The sequence below is a fragment of the Symphodus melops genome, assembly GCF_947650265.1.
Source record: "Symphodus melops genome assembly, chromosome: 8".
Taxonomy (NCBI): domain Eukaryota; kingdom Metazoa; phylum Chordata; class Actinopteri; order Labriformes; family Labridae; genus Symphodus; species Symphodus melops.
In genome coordinates this window covers 4,103,739-4,122,378 of record NC_136698.1, presented here as the reverse complement: position 1 = coordinate 4,122,378, position 18,640 = coordinate 4,103,739, and the positions used below count along the sequence as shown (strand labels likewise).

The 18,640-nt window shown below is 42.2% G+C and overlaps 1 long non-coding RNA gene across 8 annotated transcripts in view; it reads right to left on the bottom strand.

Annotated features, from left to right (window-relative positions):
* Positions 1-18,640, bottom strand: part of LOC306828788 — a 100,679-nt gene that overhangs the window by 32,703 nt on the left and 49,336 nt on the right. For 5 of the 8 annotated variants that reach the window (XR_013779782.1, XR_013779783.1, XR_013779786.1 and 2 more), the window contains 3 exons: positions 10,262-11,607; positions 7,680-7,833; positions 6,350-7,588 (listed from right to left, as the gene is read on the bottom strand). This is a non-coding gene — a long non-coding RNA (uncharacterized lncRNA). Of the gene's footprint in view, positions 1-6,349; positions 7,589-7,679; positions 7,834-10,261; positions 11,608-18,640 lie in introns of those variants that run through there. The other 3 variants (XR_013779784.1, XR_013779781.1, XR_013779785.1) reach the window with 3 other exon arrangements.

The following is an 18,640-nucleotide window of genomic DNA, read 5'->3' as shown; positions in this document are numbered from 1 at the left end:
TACAAAGGGGTTAGCATGGTCCTTGAAGTTATTTCTAAATGTAACATTAAACTATTCTTTATAGAAGATAATACTTTAATATAGTTCTCTCCCCTCTTGGTTGTTGTAAACAGCTGAGTTTATTAAACGAGCTGCTACAAGTTAAAGGCCCACCGCCCCCGCTGTTCAAGCCTCACTGTAATGTAGTCCCAGATTTTACAGATAACAGTCTGAGCAATCATCCATCAACCTTTTGAAACTTCTGCTGATATTTAGATTTTCAAATGCAAGGTGCAAATTGTTTGTGGAATCTCCATTATGCTCTTTTCTAATGTTGTCATTAGCAATCAGCTCAGTGGGAAAACAGGACAGTGGGAGGTGGAGGGAAATCATTTGAACCTTCGGCCTCGCCATGGATCCCCTGCCACCGAGGGGGGTCAGGGGTGCTGGTCGGGGTGACAGCTCAGGTCAATACTCAGGAGCTGGTGGAGGATTGTGCGGCGGGGAGGGAGGTGAGGGGGAGTCACACGGGGGGAGTCGGTGTGGGTTGCCCTCAGAGATCAGCCAGCTTAAAGGTGAAGTCTGCAGAATATTGAGACGACGAGGTGTGTGAGCGTGCTGGAAACCAGGGGAGGTGATAGTTGCTGACGGTGCCAGCTCGAGCCAGGAGTGCACACACACACACACTCGTACGAGCTAATGACAGGAGGAGAGGAGGTATTGAAAGGTGTGACGGCCATGTCAGGGAGTGTCCTCTGCTGCCAACATGCTCCCACCCCCTTACGCCACTCAGAGGGCATGGCACACCACACAAGACTGACACCTGAAGTATTGAGTTATCGATACAGTGTCTCTCTGTGACAGTGTGTGTGTGACAGCGTGTGTGCGTCATCGTACGAATGAGAGAGTTATTGATACCTCTGTAACATAAGACCAGGGTGGGAGTGTTTATGTGTGTCCATGACTTTTTTTTTTTTTTGCGCATGAGGTGTCACTGTATGTGTGATGGAGTTATTGATATTGGACTCAAACTACTCATCGATTGCTTGAAACACAACACCTGCATGCAAGTCAGGTAACGCTGCACGCTTCAGAAACATCACTGATTGGTTTCCCTGCAGAATTCAAAGTTTTCAGCAAAGACATCCAAGGACTCTAAAGAGGCACGTTCCGGAAAACCGGAACGTGCCTATATCAATCAGGTGATATAATGGGCAGATTTTATATGTACACCATTGATGATATTTAGGTGATAACATTTGCGCGTGGGCAAGAGGGGGGGAAAAAAATCAAAAGAAAAATAGGTGACAGTGGGTAATAGAAAAATCCAGGGGTATGATGTCAGGTATGGATGTGAGATATACAGACATTTTTTCTGCCAGCCCTATTTCAGCCAGACAGTAGGGGGCTATTTGGAATGGAGGAAAGTAATAACCTCCATTTGTTTCCCCTTGTCCCTCGGCTTATGAAAAATGCCTTTACAACTTGCTTTGCCTTAACTGGGTTTTCTGGGAGATTCTGAAGTTTGGCAACTTGTCACTTGGATTGGAGCAGGAGGAAATATGATGTTCGGGTCATGGCTTTTCTCTGCTAGTTCAATATGTTGCTGTGTGATTGAGGCAGGCTTGGCGAAGGGGATCTGGGCTATTAATAAAACCCAGGGTGGGCTCGGGTCCAGCGTCGTAGGAGAAAGAAGCCTGTAACTTTTTTAAGTGAATAAAGGAGAAGAGGGCCTTTCGTTTGGTTAAAAGATTCATATTCCTGATAAATCTTCAGCAAACATAAGACCATGGTCTTTCATCTTTTGCAACAAGAGCGACAGTGTCTATGCTGAGAGTTATTCCACATTCTGGTCCGGCGCTCTCCAAGCCCCCAGAGATCTCGGTCGGCCCCCTGCTCCCCCTGTCTCCATCACTATCAATTGTCTTTGAACAGCTCCGATCATCACCTCAATTATCCGTTGTCCTGCCCACCTGATGGGTTTTTTTGCCAACTATAACTTCTCTCTGGATGGACAGGGAATGATGACAGCTGAGGCCTGAGCGCTGGTAGCGATGTGGAATACAAAGAGGACGCCGCATAGATGTAGATGTGGCTATAAAATCAAGCTTGTCCACTGCCACAAACGTTGACGCAAACACACTTAGAGAGGACACATGAAAACACACGTGGAGTCTTGTAGCTACATACACACTCACAGAGATTCCCAGATGTTGATGCAACACACACACAAACCCCTTTTCCAGCTCCCGCTGTAGAAAAGCCATTTACTGACCGAGCGCTTAGGTGTCAGACTCCAAAGTGAATCTAAGAACGTGCTTGATGTGTTCTCTTTCTCTCTCCCTCTCTTTCTGTCTCTCTCGCTCTCTACGAGGCTGAGAGAGAAACTCATTTACCCTGCAAATCCAAATACACGAGCGGAGTGGGAAAATGTATTCATACCACAGGTGATCTTATTACAGGAGCGGTAAACTGAGCAATGAGAACATCATCCACTGCAAATGACACCCAAACACATATCGATGAAGAAGGAAAAAAAAAAAAAAAGAAGAAGTTGCATCATCTGCATAATCAGAGAAAAGCAGTCGGATGGCATCGTCTGGGAAATGGAATGAATCACAAAGTTCAGTGCCCGAGCGTCGTCCTATTTATGCGTGATGGTGATTCGATTCAAAGTCAGCGAGGAATCTCCATGTTGTTAGAGAGTGGGGAAATAAGCGTGTCATAGGTGGTTTAGCTATTAGGCAAGCAAAATAGAGGGCGATAATAATAAAGTGCTGCATACAAATAGAGTCAATGTGAAATTGTGTAAAAGACAAGCCTCCTCGAGCTGACGCATATTAACTACCTTAAAACACATCCAAAGCAATTAGAACTCTAACAAATAAAGGTCTACTGATGGCACATCATCTTTCCATGATGCTCTCCGGTAGTTCACAGACAAAGAGTCTGGTCCTCTGTCTGTCTCGAGATAACACCTGTTATGAATTGACACTACATAAATTAAAATGATTGATTGATATTGAACAGGTAATAAAAACTACACATTGAGGAATGATTGACTTTGTCTTCAAACTATTTTATTCTAGACTTTTACAACTAACCCAGCTGACCATGATTAATATTTAAACAAAGACCAAATCTCTAACATGGTAATTTTTATTGATCATGTTTCACTAGAGCCAAGAAAAAGGATTCATAAGCGGATGACTTAACCAAATGAGAGCTCATGGCTCCTTTTTCAATAATTAATGCATTTCTTCACTTCATTGTCAAGGACATAATAATAGTGATTGAATATTTTTTGATGTTTAATCAAAACAAAGACAAAATAAGACAAATAGTAAGCACAAGGAGCTATCTAAAAAACTGAAGTCACTGGCTTACCCAACATCAAGTGCCTGTTTCAGAGCGCTGAAATCTTATAACAAATCGAAGGAAGCTAAAGTGAGTCTGAAAAACAGCTTAAATCTGTCTACCAAAGTCATGTGATTGCAGCTTCTGTACCTCTGGATTATAAAAAAGCGACTACAAACATACTTTATTTATGGGTTTATATTTCAGTTTAAGTATAATAATCAAAAATTTAAAATACAAGAATTCGATAAGAATAAATGACATCAGCTTTGTCTGATTCGTCGTAAGACTCAGATTTAAGTGGGACATTAGAAGCACATTTATACTGTAAGTGTTATATCGATCAGTGATTATTCCCAGCATAGACGACTTTTTAAATTAACTGGTTATGTGAAATATAAAGGGGAGTACAATGACACACCTAGCCCACAGTAAACATGGCTGTCATTTTAACACCAACAGAAAACTCTCCTCTGTAATTCCTGAGGACAAATGGTTGGCTTACGAAGGGAAATTATTATTCTGCATTGTTTCAGGGCCATCCAGCCAGATAGGCGAGCTATTAGCATTTTCCTCTTTGTTCCCATCTATAAACATTTTTGTTGTCCTGAAGGGTCATCTCTGTATTCTTCCATCTCTCCTTTCCTTCGTAATGAATGAGTGTAATTACCAGGCCTGATTGGTTGGAAGGTCATTGGGAATCCTGTAATTTTTCACTTATGTTAAGCTTGTGTTTGTGATGAATGTATCCAACCTTTCTGCATCCCTCCTTAGATTACTTTGGGCATAGAAATGCATTCACAAATTAAGCTGTTCATTGAACACTGCTGCCGGTCGGCCATGAGTACGTTTGTACAGATAAACAAATGGAAAGAGGTGGTGTGGTGGTTTTTAATGCCTGGTCTATTACAGAAGGGGAATACTTTATTTTTGTCCCATTTTTCTTCTTCTTGAATAATATGTAAAATACAGGGTTTTCTGATGTTATAAAGGTTTTCACCACTGTGATATTATTATGTGATTTTTGTATGTAGTATGTAGACTCAACTTGGATTTTATAATTAAATTAAATCAAATCTTCAGAGGCTTTGCCATTTATTATCTATCTTTTTATGAGATGCCGCCTGCCCATTATAACATCCTTCTATTTGTTCATCTCCAACAAAAGACAGATATCCAAAACGCAATTTCCCTCTTTATCTTCTCCTCTGCTCTCTTCTTGGATCTTCATCGTCTTTCCCCTCAAAGCTCCCACCACCTCCGTCGTTCTTGGTCCATTTTCCAATCTTCCAAACTTTTCTCTCCCTCTCTTTGGGACCTTTAATCTGAGTGTTTGGTTGAGCTTTTTTTTTTCTGTCGGTTGAATTAGTGGCCTGTCAGAGATGGTTCTGCTGCAGGGCGCTGGCAGATGCCCCGCTCACTCCACGGCCTATCAGCCTCACACTCAGCTGTCCATGAAGGAGGGATGGAAGGACGGAGGGATCATTGGACAAAGTGGGAGTGAGAGAGATCAGGCTTCAGAGGATCAAAGAATGGAGAGATGTATAAATAGAGAGGAGAGTGGGATGGGTTCTTGAAGGGAGGAGTGAATGGAGAGATTTGGGTGAAGAATGAAGGGATGGAGAAGAGGAGTGTATCCGTTTAGGGGCCCTGTGGCCAAAAGCCAGCGTTAGTAAGTCGATGAGCACAGAGGCTATACTCTCCTTGTCTTCCTCTTTCACTTTTACTTGTTTCTTTCTCTCCTCCTGTTTCTCTTACAATTGCCTTTCTTGTGGAGTCCTGGTCTTCTTTCTCTCTCTCTCTCTCTTTTCATTCTCTCTTTTCTCCCACAATCAGCCAGCTGACAGGCGGACCAGGGCCATGATGGACGATGCCCTCTCCGAGTCCGACAACATTTTCTCTCAGTCCCCGAAGCAAGATCGGGCAGCATCAGAGGTAGGCCGGCGCTGGCCTCTTTCAGTGTTTGTGAGGTCCAATTGCTGTGTTCAGTCACCCCTCTCACGACCCCCATATCAGCCGCGCTGGGCTTGTGCAAACTGGAGCTGACCACACGGCCCCGTCTTCTCAAAATCTGCACACCGGCCATGCCACAACATTTAACCACGCTTCAACTCTGTGACTTTTCTCTCTTTCTCTTTGTCACAAGGAGGAAAATAGAAACATGAGTTCATAAACAGAAGAAAAAATGTTTGTATGAGGACGTCTAGATGTGGTGGAAAATAAGATTTCCCCGTCAGTCTGAAGTTTCATTCACAATAACTTAGTAGAATAGGTCAACTCCAATATTCCTACATTGAAAATAAAATATCCTGATTATTGATTAAAGAATAACTAAATAATATAAATGTAAATATTTAATATGGAGATGGTTTTGTAAAATAGAGAACAACAAAAATATTTTCTGACCACAAGGATTCTAGCAGCACGAAACAAAAAAACACCCCACAACTGAATTCAATCTCATTAATTTGATAATGCTTAATCAATGAGCCCTGCTGTGTTAAAAGGTCCAGTTCAAACATTGATTACTGTCTTTCAATTCCTCCTCAACAATAAGACAGGGAAGGCAACTTATCATTATTGGCCTGAAGATGCTTTAATTTGCGCTTCCAAAGATGCTTTCATGGTGAAACAGATTAGTCATATTAGAGCCGAGGTAAAGAGTTTTCTCCTCCACACGTACACACACACACACACACACACACACGTTGTTAGTCCACCCCTGGCCTTCCTCCCACCACCCCTTAAGAACCCCACTCCCTCCATCCCCAGCCTTAATCCAATTTGTTCAGTCCCCCTGTCTTCTGCGGGCACAAAATTAAAGGCCTGCTCCCACAAAAACACCTCGCATTTCCAAGGTATTGGCTGCCCTGCAAGACTAGAAACTTCATTTATTCTGGCTAACTTCTCAATTATCTTCCCAGTAGTGGAGACGTGTAAAAAGTAGAAAAATCAATAGGATTCCATTCCCCTTGTATTGGAAAGGGGGAAATTAATGAGATAGGACACTCTCTTAATCAGAAATAAATGTTTTAATTCAGATAATGACATAGTTTTCCCTTGCAGAAGGATGACAAATGCCGAGGTGCTGCGAGACCCTCCAAGAAGCCGTTTCAATTTTATTGTAAATATAAAAGGTATTGATCTGCGAGATGTACAAACCCTATTGCTTACAAAAGCCATTCAGGGGGACTGGGAAAACTATTAAGCGGCGGGTCAGAAATCAATAAACAACACTAAGAGGTGGCTGTGCCTGCCCTCTCTGGCAGCTCTCTGGAAAGCCAAATGGCAGAGTTAGTGACAGGCAGCTGGGTGGCGGAGCGATGTTAAGGATGATAGGGTCAGCTGGTTAATGTGGCGAGGGCCCTGACAGGTCGGCAGCCCACCTCAGAGCTGGAGGCCTGACAAGCTGCCATTTAAACAGACACTGACTCATCAGCCTGTCGCTACAGTTAGTGTTTCACTGCGGTGGCTCCTCGGCTGGCAGGAGCCATTCTGCTGTTTGGCTCCTTCTTTCTCCTTTGCTTTCTTTTGCTCCTTTTTCTCTTCATCTCTTCATCTTTTCTTCTCAGCCTGTTCATTTCTTTCTCTCTATAATGCTCTTCTTTCGTCTCTTAGTTGTTCCTCTTTACCCACAGTGTTTTGCATTCACTTTAGATCAAGCCGGTAGCAGTAGTTACATATGCATGTCTGGTGTCGGAATAAACCGATGAGATCGAGAAAGCTGTTTGCATTTGGATTGCTTTGGCATGAATGCATAAGTTTGGCGCACTGATAGTCAACAATGTTGTCCTACTAGAAGACATACACTTTGAGTTTGACTCCTGGTGTTTGTCGTGTTTTTATTTATTTCTTCGATTCTCATATTTTCTGCTTTTCTTTTCCTCCGTAGGCAAAATGACAGGATGAAAACAGATCTGTGAGCGGATCCATTTTGAAGGCGACTGTGACAGAACATAGGCAGCTACTCCTTGATGTTTTCTGTGCTCTTTTACAACTATTTCTTTGCAGGATGTGCATTAGATGTTTTAAACATAAAGAGATTGTTTTATAGATCAAGACGACGACAGGAAGATTTGGATGTTTTATTACATGGATTTTGCCTCTTTCTTTTTAATACTTCCTACCAAAACCTGTGACAGATGTTTTTGCCATACACGGGATAAATCCAACAGCATCTGCCTGATGGATTCTGAGAGACGGATAAGTAAAGGTTGTATCAGTGTCTGGTTGAGGAGAGGTTATGGTCGGCCTGAGGGATGGATTGGTGTTGATTTAAGAGCAGGAAAGGGAAAAAGTTGGGTTGTCGGAGGAGTAATTATTGAGAAAAGCGGGCGACTTACCAGCCAGTCAGGTCAGATGACTTAACCTCAGATCTATGCACTCCATTGGACTGTTGGAGGGTCAGGGCCCTCTGGCAACTCTCACATCCTAGGCCTTTAGTGAAGTCAGTCAGGTGACAGCATGCCGTCAGTACAAGAACCATCTTTCCATTTCCTGTGTTTCAGACAAAGAAAATAAAAGAGAATGACAGTGCCGATGAGACAGAGTCAAACATGCATCACAGTAATGTTTAAATCCAAATCGCCTCGGCAACATGTGATGTGCTTGCTGCTGTTGAGCCACTGGGACGCCAGAGAAAAGCCATCTTAACAAACATTGTAAATTGATAAATCATTGAAAGACGCACAGGGACTGTATCTGCAGGGAGATGCTAAGCAGGCTTACAGGGGATCAGTCTGTGAGTATTGCCACCTTCAGCAGGGAACATCCGCTACATCCTCCAGTCGGATGGATAAATAAATCGCGGCGTATGCGTCTGTATACAAATGAGTGAGCCTGTAAAAGAGAGACATTCAGGCGGCTGGAAGTCCGGATTGAAAAGGGGGGAAAGAGGGATGAGAGGGGATGTCAGAGAAAATCCCACGCCATCTCCCCCGGCGTCGGGACGAGGATGATGAGATTTAGGAAGGGTCAACGGCACCTATCAGTAGGTGAAGTGTTTAGTGGGAGTGTTTCTCCACCCCCCCTCCTTCTGGGGTGTCATCCCGTGTCACTCTCATCTTCCCAGCCTGATTATGAGGGGGCCGGGGGGGCCGAGGTGCCTTGCTCCCTCTTCGGGTTTTGGGTCATTTGACCCCGCTGTGTAATTCCTGCCTAATGCCCCCTCGTACGAACAAAGCCTGCATCCGTGGCACACTCAGACCCCACTTGACCTCCGCAACCCAACACAATGCAATTGGCCGTGTCATTATATCAGGCCCGCTCTGTCCCATCTCTCCCTACATGCAACGCGGGACTGTATAAATTGATTTCAGGCTGCTGGTGGAGCACCTCTGCATCCCTTCCAGCTGGCGTGGGGAAAATGAGAAAAAAAATGACAAGGGAGGAAAGGTCATCTGATATCTTAGATGATATCCAGGGAAAAATGGCTCTAAACAGTCAGGGAAAAAATATTTATCTACAGCTCCTTCTGAATTTCCATTTAACACCAGCAGCAGCATCTCTGTGCAAAGCAAAATGGTGTTTATCCGTGGCGGCTTTTCACAACTGGCATTAAAAACAAATGCAAACAAGGCCGAAATATGTACGGAATACATTTCCCAAAATTGAATTATCCTTTTGTTTGAATTGGCATTTAAATAACTGCAGTCAATCATGACAGCATTATCCTTTTTTTTATTCCAAATTCAGAACATTAACTTTTGCATATAGTGCATGGTTATTCTCTATTTATGAAGCTTTTTCTTTTATAATATAATTAAATTTAATTCAAGCAGGGAAAACTTTTAACACAAGGGTGCTCGCTTTCCTTTTTGTTTTATAGCAGAACAAACTCCTCGTTTTTCACGGCTCTGATGTATATGGTGACCGTGACTAGTCCATAACTCAGGCTAAAGAACACAGGCACTTTCCCCACTTTGTTGTCTCACCAAAGAGAAGACCTTGCGCGGCATGGCACAGCGCAGCGTGCGGCTAGGGGGAGAGACAATTTATGATCCGGTGACACCGGCAGAGGGGGTGATTTATAGTTTAATTTGCTGTGGTAATGGACAGAGGATAATAACATGTAAAATATTAATCAATGTGTAGCAACAGCAGACATCATTTGCTAAGCTTGTTATCCGCTGCTCTGCCCCTGACAGTGAACAATTAAACTGACACGAGGAAAACAAGGTGTCGAGCAGGCATACATGGGGCCAAGCCTAAGGGGCAGAGGGGGGGTTCAATGTCGGGGTTAGGACCCAAAGGCAGGACATGGAAACAGTGGATGCTGGTTAGATTAGAGGTAACACTTGACATCTGTTTGGCATATGCTTCACTTAAAGCCTTGTGTGAAATAATAAAAAGGAGAAACTAATTTCAATTAAAAATTGTTTTTTCAATAAAAATAAGCTTTATTTAAAAACAATTACTGAGTTTTTAATGTTGAGGCCCAGTGTCGACTAAATGGTAAACATGTAGAGCAGGTGGCAATTTGAGGGCATCTACATCTGCAACTAAATGACTAAATATGAAATATAATTTTAACATTATTATTTCTTTCAAACAAAAGTTTCCAGAGAAAAACACCTCCAGACCTACCTTTGTAAAAAAATGTTTCCTTCACAAGCAGGTGAGAAAACAAATTGCCTAAAGGACCGCTAAGGGAACAAACAGGCCATCTAAAATCATGTCCACCCTGTTGACCTTTTGTTTCCTGCGCCCAACACACAGAAGACACGTGCACACACATACAGGCACACACACACACACAGGCACACACACACACACACACACACACAGCTGACAAATGAGCTCTTGGAGGCGCAGGGCCCGGTGTAGCAGTGTATTTTGAGTGATGTCTACATAATTAACGTGCAGTGGTTTAGCCTCAGTGATGAAGTGTGTGTATGATTAGGGCTGTTACAGGGATTCATCTAACCTTGTTGGAGCAGTGGTGGTGAGATAGTAATATCCCCTCTCTCTGCTATGGTCGGATGGGGCTGGGTGATGGATTATAATATTGCTTTCTGCTGCAACATTAGAAGGAGTGCTGGCGTGCAAAAAAAACACACACATTGTTAGACCAAAAAAAAGAAAAAAAAGACGTGAAATAATCTGTTTAATATTATTTAGATTTGTAATGCAGTTGACTAAATGCATGGGAACAATTAAAAAGCTTCACAACTGTAGAACACATCCCGCTCTCCTCTCTTCACAATCGCAGATATATATTAGAAAGGTATTTCTATTTAATTAAGATATATAGAATATTAAGAAAACAAGTGTACTCTATATACTTAAGCCAAATGTAAAAAAAATACAAGATTTATTTTAAGATTCAGCTTAAATTGGTATTTTGTTTATATTTATTTTTGCAAAAGATAAGGAAACCCTTGTTCGCTTTTTATTTTTCTTCCTGTCTTTGCTCTCAGGTGTTTGTGCGTGTGTGTGTGTGAGGATGGGGTAGAAGACAGTCTTTGGTCTTGGATGTATGTAAGGTCATTGTGGGAGATGAGCTCTGGTCCACAGGAGAGACTTAACAAGAAACCCCTCTCAAAAATTCAATTACAGCCTCAAAGAAATTAATAAATCCTTTTTTTTTTTCTGTTGCTAGGAACAAAAATTTGTCAACCTGTCCATTTTTCCCGCATCTCCCCCTGACCCTGGTCAATTACATTGCTTGTAAATAGTTTTTATACATGTTCAAATAATTGCTCATCCTAATGTGCAGTGATCTGTATTCGTCATGCTCCGTGGCACCGAGCCCATCACTCGACTCCGCCACCCGGAGCCATTTTGCTGCCGTGGCTGTAAGTGAAATTGAAATTGAAGTTATAATTGATATCGGGGCCCATCACCATAATGGGTTCATCATAGCGCCATCTAAAATATTAATTTTCTAATTATGGATAAATGATCAGACAAGCTGAGCCGGCGCTGGCTGTGGAGCCCCTGGGAGCTGGAGCGATGCGGATGGGAGGACAGGGCCTTGTAAAGCCCACAAATCTTCTCTAATCCTCTCCCGCACGGCGCCCCGGCTCCATTCCCCCCATAATGGATAAATAATAGTTAAGAATCAGGCTGTTAAGCTCAATTTTCTCTCTTGCGCTCTCTCTTTCTTCCTCTCCCTTTTTGTGTTTGTATGGGCTGCCAGTGCATTGTTGAGTGCATTGAGTGATCCTTTTTTTTCCCACATTTGCTCTCGCTGCCTTCTGTCTTTGCAAAGCCTCCATCCTTTAACCAAATTCTAGCACACACACAGGGCAGCTGTGTCAGAGGGGGGCCCTGCAACACAATTTAATTGCAATCACTTACAGAACCAATGAGGCTACTTAACAATACATCTATTTGCACAGTACAAACCCATGATTGTCCTGCACACATTTGTTTCTCACACATACACACAAAGACAGGCTTTAAAGAAATCCAACACAATGATTAAATGCAATCACATGGAAGATTGGAATATTCCACTTATTTTCAAAATTCAATTTAATCATATACCCACAAAATTCCCGTATTTATTCACAAATGCCGACTGGCTCATTAAAATTAACCTTTTCACTTGGCAGGTAGCAGGCAAGGGAAATGTCCTTTTTATGTGGTTATTTAGGAAGGACGGCGCGCACACGTCCAGGAATTAAACATGCTTTGGCAGAACGTAAATTTCCGTTTTATGTGGCAATACTTTCTGCTAATTGTTTCCCTGCACCCTGATCCCATAATTAGGCCTTTACTGATTACCTAATTACCCAGCAGCAGAAGGGCAGGTTGACGGCAACATTTCAGCCATCGTTCAAAGGCTCATTATCCCTCTGAAAGTCACTCTCTCTATATCTGCTCTTCCTGCACCCTCCCCTGTCTTCCCCCTATCTCCTCTCCTTTCCTTCTCGTCTCCTTGCATCGCCTGCTCTCCCCTCCTCAATGCACTGAGGGGAGCAGGGAGGAGGTATAGTATGTGGACCACGACGCTCTGCCACCCCTCTGCATTTGTCAAGCTGTCCGTTACGATGGCAAGTTTGCCACATTGCAACTGCCCCTTTGACAGCCAAGTTTATATTGCAATGGGAAACCACACGTTGAGGGGAGCCGGGCAGAGACGAGGGAGAAGAAGGAGGGAGGAAGACGCGGGGGTAACAGGCAAAAAAAAGGGGGATTGGGGGTTGGCGAGAGAGAGAGCTAAAGGGAAAATGAAAGAGGTAATTTATAGGTGGTGGGTTTGATTTGCTCTGGCGCTCTTGTCTCACGGCAAGATATATGTCACGAAGAGGATGGAGGATGGAGCGGTGAGGGGGAGGATCTTGCTCAGGCTCTCCCATCGCCTCAGGCCCTTCCTGGGCTTGCTCAGGTGCACGGAGCCTTTCTCATTTTACTGCACAGTGGGGCCCCCAGACATGGCACTGCTAGAGTATGAGCCCCGGGGACACCCCCTACCTTGCTGTTCTCCCATCTCTCTTTCAATCCTTTCCTCTGTTTTTCTCGGTCTCAAGCTCACCCTTTTTCTATAACACCTCTTCTACCTTTCAACCCCCCCCTCTCTCTCTCTCTCTTCCTTGTGGGCATCCCTTCCCAGCAGGACGGGCCAGCAGACTAGGCACCGTTCACTTTTGTGTCGCCACAGTCATTTGACTCGATGCGGGACAACATGGTTAATCACTAATCCAATTTTGGGGGCCCTGTGTGTCAGCAGGGTAGGCTCTGTGCTCTTGTCACACTTCATTAGGGGCCATTACAGGCCATTTTCTTTTTTGTCTGCAGATTAATGTTCTCAGTGACACACTAAACACCTAAAGGGCAGATGGAGGGGGGCAGTAGAGGGAGCTAGAGAGATGTTAGGGGCAAAAAAAAAAAGAACATTTGAGGGAAGCTACTCAATATCTTTGGATTTTAATATATTTTGTCTTTGCCTCTTTTATCCAACTTTCCCCTTACACTAAGTTTTTCTTTTCTGCCAATGTTGCCAAAAACTTTATGGTTGATTAATGTTGCGTCTTTGTAAATTATTTTTCAAAGACTACATCCTACCTGATCTCATGACGTGTCATGAGAAAACATGAATAGTGATTTAGTGCGTAAAACAAAATCTTCATGAAGCAACATCTGTTTTGTTTTCTTCGCTAGTGCTCAAACTTTGCAGCTGGAGTTTCAGAGGTTTAGAGCTGTAGCGATTAATCAATCAAACAAAAATTCATGATAGTCATTTGATTTGGTAATAATGTAAAATGTTGCTGGTTCCAGCTTCTTAAGAGTGATAATCTTCTTTTTGTAAATGTTAAATATTCAGATTTGACCCTGTTGTTTGACAAAAAAGTAAATTGTATCTTTTGCACAAGCTGCTGACTTTAAATTGATCACCCATAGTTGTATAAATAGCAGCATGTTTAAATAGTTAAACCAGTAAGTGTTCACAAAGTTATTTACATCACTTTTCAGCTGCTCTTAAGCCTGTTCACAACTTAAACTATGTGTATTGTGCAAAGAATGCCTCCTTCTTCCTCCGTCTCTGTCTGCCCCCATGTTGTGCGACCAGGCCGATGATCAGATGGGTATCCCGGAGCTGGCGGAGCATCTGCTGTGACTATATCACAGAGTCTAATTGGCATGAAAAGAGCCACACAGAGCGCTGGCTTGCAAGCAGGCCGTCCTATTATCCTCACGGACATCTCATTTAGGGGGACTCATGCAGGGAAGCCGAGCTCCGACTTGCATGGTTTAGCATCTTTGACAGGAACATGTCCTCCTGAATGCCGCTTTAGTGACGCTTGTTCGGAGAGCAGTGGGGCGTGCAGAGAGAGGAGGATATATATTTACAGGGACACACTCACAAAGGGCCTTTTTGTTTATGAGGATTCTACTCCTATGGGCTCTGTGGGGTGTTCATCGTAAGTCAGCGTCCAAATGAAATTAAAGGGGGTTTACAGTCAAAATGGGCTCATTCTCACAGATGTACAAATCGAAGTAGAACACGTTTAAGTTTATTACTGTAAAAAAATAGAAATAAATGATATTATCAGACATTTTAATGTGTTATGAACTATTGGAGTCTTTAAGCCACTGAGAGGAGCTGTTTGTTTGTACAAATTAAGTAAAATACACAATTCTGAATATTTTACGTACATTGGTAAAGGTCATTAAATTAATTAAAATAATTGTAAACATTGATCACTTTTGACACAGGGTGTATGAAAACAATACAATCTCTTATTTTCATGATCCGTAGCATTTAAATGTACTGAGAAGCTTAAAAAAAAAATCTACAGCCCCTCAGTCATGTTTCCAACACAAAGTTGTCACTCTGTAGGTAATCACAGAGATGGGATATTTTCAGACTCATTTCTGATTTTTGGAGAAAATGTAAGACACTGTCGTAAACACTTTAAATGTTTCTGTGTAATTTAAACAGGAGTTTGTTTGCATTCTTTGGGAATTAACAGCAACAAATGATCCAATATTGGTTGTCTTGGACTTTTATTTTTTGTCGCAGGGGTATCGAAACAGGTATGCTGTGATTTTAAATGGTATCTTATCAGAGTGTAACTTGCTGATTCTGTTACAACACTAAAACGAAGAGTGGAAAAGTAGTTTGGCAAAGGGAGGATAACATGACGCTTGTAAATTGAGCGCTCCATGACTGAGGAAGCAGGCTGCAGGTGTGGCGAAAACATCCATCTCATGGTGTGGGATCAATAAGAGGCAGTGGGCTGCTGAACAATTGATCCATTTTAGACGACGCTATCAGCTCAATGTACGATTCAATACAGTTTGGTGGGAAATTGGAAATCCACGTATTTGCAAATTTAGAATTTTACACATTAATCATAGTTTTTCAATTCAAGTTTTGTAAGTGTAATGTCTGTCTTAGTCAGTATACCTTTAAATGTGTCTACTTTTATACATTTATAAAAAATACATGAAGGTGCGTACGACGTTCGCTCTGTTTTCCTGTACTTGCAGGCTCTTTGTCTTGCCTGCTGACTCCCTGTCTTTCTTCCGTCTATATCTACCTGGCTAAGCCTCCCATTCTTTAACACACTACCTCATTATCACGTGTAAATAAAGATGAATGGACGGCAATATTCCTGCAAATTTGTTTCCCATTACACCAGGGTCAGCGGTAATTGTGGCTGGCGCCCAACTCCCCTGAGTGTGCGTACAGTTACATTCAAATTACAGTTAATAAACAGGCGCCTAACAAATTGTCCTGTATCGTCCCTCCGCCCTTTACCAATGGGGGGGGGGGGGGGGTTGACATTTGTCCTCGATAGTCAGATACAGTAGCAGCAGTTAGAGTGAGAGTGTACTACATAGACTATCAGGCTAATACCCCCCCTTCATTCTCTTTCTATCGCTCTATTACCCCAGAGAGGACCACTGGGTCTACTTATCCTATCCAGGCCTTGGGCATTAGACTATTTCTTGCATTGCATGGGATATGATGAATGTGAGAACTTGCACTATGTGTGCAATATGCAGAATAATTCAGCTTTCATTGACGCTTACAGTACTGCGATTATTTTGATGCATATGTGAGGCAATGCGCTGTATGGTAAGGTACCAAATGAGAGGAAGTGTAAATGTGACTGTGTGCTGCTTGTTCTGTGTGTTTTCCTCTCTGTGCTGACAGGCAGCTGCTCTTAAGGACCTTTAAGTGCCTCCTTATTGCTGCCATTACATGAGAGCTCTAAACGTGTAAATATATCACAGTGTTAAACGTGGCAGGCTTCACTGTACGATACAGTCGTCTGAAGGTGAAGCTTCAACAGTTTTCTGACTCTGCCGGGGTGCGTTTGAAAACTTGTTTCTGATTTTTCACAATTTAAAAATGAGAGATCGTTTTGTCGAGGCCACGGGAGTGATGCACACGCTTCAGGATGATTTCTCATCACTTATAATGTTGGACATGTGCAATATGGGTAATGAATCATATGTATGTTAACATGTGATGGTACTGTATACTACTTTGCCTGCACTTTTTTGCTGTTTTAAGTATTTACTCTTAATGATTAAGAGCTTAATGATTGCTGAAACCGATTAACCCTTTGTATCATATCCTGTCCTATTAAAATAAGGGTTTATAGAGATATCGTTCTACACTGCTACTTTTTGGTTGTTTGATGCAAATCTTATAAACGTCTAAAAGGACAATGATATACAATATCCATCTTGTTGCACAGCGGACCGTCATAGTCTAATAAAGGTGACATAAAAGTTACAACAGGAGTCATTCCTAAAAAGACGCTTAAAGTTTAAGATTTGAAAAACGTGTCATCTTTTTAGGTTCTTAAATATCTTATGTGTTTAAAGGAGAACAGGAAGGGGTTAAGAGATCTCTGTCTGTTTTTGTAATGCCCCTGCGAGCTTCCATGATCCATTAGAGAGGCTGAGGATGAATGAATGAGCGCTGCAGCCGCAGAGAGCGCAGCAATAGTTTCTTCAGTTCCCACCTTATTGATTTCTGCAGGATATATAGAACCCTGGGCGCAGAGGTAGCAGAGGGAGGACCACACCGATATTAAGTCGTTTTCCCATCTTTTCCAAAAATCTTTAATCAAAGTTTAAGTGAAATACTAACATGCCGCTTGACGTGACCTTTTAGCCCTGTTATGAATTGCCTGTTTTTGAGCTGGGCAGAGTGGCTGAGAGCCGCAAAAGATGTTTCCTGATCACAAATCGCAGCACGGAAAAAGAACAAGTTCAGCGGCAGAGTTAAATGGCCACCAAAGGGCTTGTTTGCTGTTGACCTTTGACAAATGCCAGACAACAAATCTATGTTTAAAGCACTCGCACTGGATTCCTTTATGGAGCTAAGTAACTCCTGGGAAGGACGACGTCTTGAAAAGTGACTCCAGCTAAAGCACAGAAAGCTCTGCTGCACCAAAACAAAGGAAGACACAATGCACTTCCTGCACAAATATGGCTCTATGAGAGGTGATATACTACAGGACAGGGGATACAAGTCTACAGCGACGAGGCTAACAGGGCGATTTGTGAGCATTCGAGTACCTGCCGCGTAGTGACAAATATGAAATCAATATAGTGACCTTAATTTGCCCATAGCATAACTGTGATGTAGTACACAGTGTTTCGATTAAAAGAGGTATAAAAAGATGGTGTCTGTGTGCTACGAGGCCACAGAGGCCATGCCCTTTTGAACCCTGGCGCTCACAGAGAGCGTGGCGGCCGTAAAAAAGGAACAACCAGCCCTGTTTGGTCATTGAATAGGCTCCTTATGGCTCATGGGTAATAATGTCACGCCTCAAAACGTTTTTTAAAAAGAGGCAGCGAATGATAGCTACCAATGTGTTCCGCAACACTGACAACATTATGGCAGCAGAGGAGAAAATATAATAGCTTGAATATGCTATGAATAACAAACCTGTCAATACTCACCTCTAGAAGAATCGCTGATCAGACACAGTTCATGTAAAGTGTACGTGGGAGAGCGAGAATTTATGAGATGTGTCCCGATATCCCTGAGGGCGTGCATTTTTGTGTTTGTGTGTGGAAATTTGAATTTTCTGACTGCTGGCCTGCACACTTCCAGGACATTACAGAAGTAAACATGTCCTCAATTTCAGTCTTTATGAAATACTTTGGTCTACATATGATACATGTATGAGTGCATTCAAATCCTAATTACATCAGATTTACATGATCAACTTCATTCTGTGCTGTGTATGTTTCCATACTTTAATGTTATCGTTACCTCTGGTTTAGTTTATTTTACACTTATATTCTGTGATTTAGCTTTTAACTGAACACAAACTCTAGTTTTTTTGACATATCAAAATCCCAAACAACAAAACAACAACCAGAATTTACATTTTACTCCAAATCTATTATCACCCCAAGATGATTTCCTTTTAATATAGATGGAAATGGAAATAACAGGAGTAAAATGTGCAAAATATGGTTTGTTTCTGTAGTCAGAGTTGGTTTAATTCTTTAAGATTCTGAATTTTACTTTTTAAAAAGTGGCACAGTGTTGCCTCGAGAAAAGAATAAAGCTATTATTGTTGTTGACTTCTCGTGTCAACCCTTCAGAGGCACTTATTTCAACACACTGGGACTCTGAAATATTTCATGAAATGTGATGAAGTCAACACAGCTGAATATTTGTCAGTTTGTTGAGAAAATGATGTAAAATGAGGCAAGAGGACGGTCTATAACTAAATCAATTTATTTTAATGAGAATATAAAAATCTGCCAACTGGCATTATGATTATTTTGATGAATGTTTGACTTCTTGTACATGAGTTGAATCACACTAAAGGACCTAAGCTGGAGTCACTATGGAGTGAGTAGTGACCATTGTTTG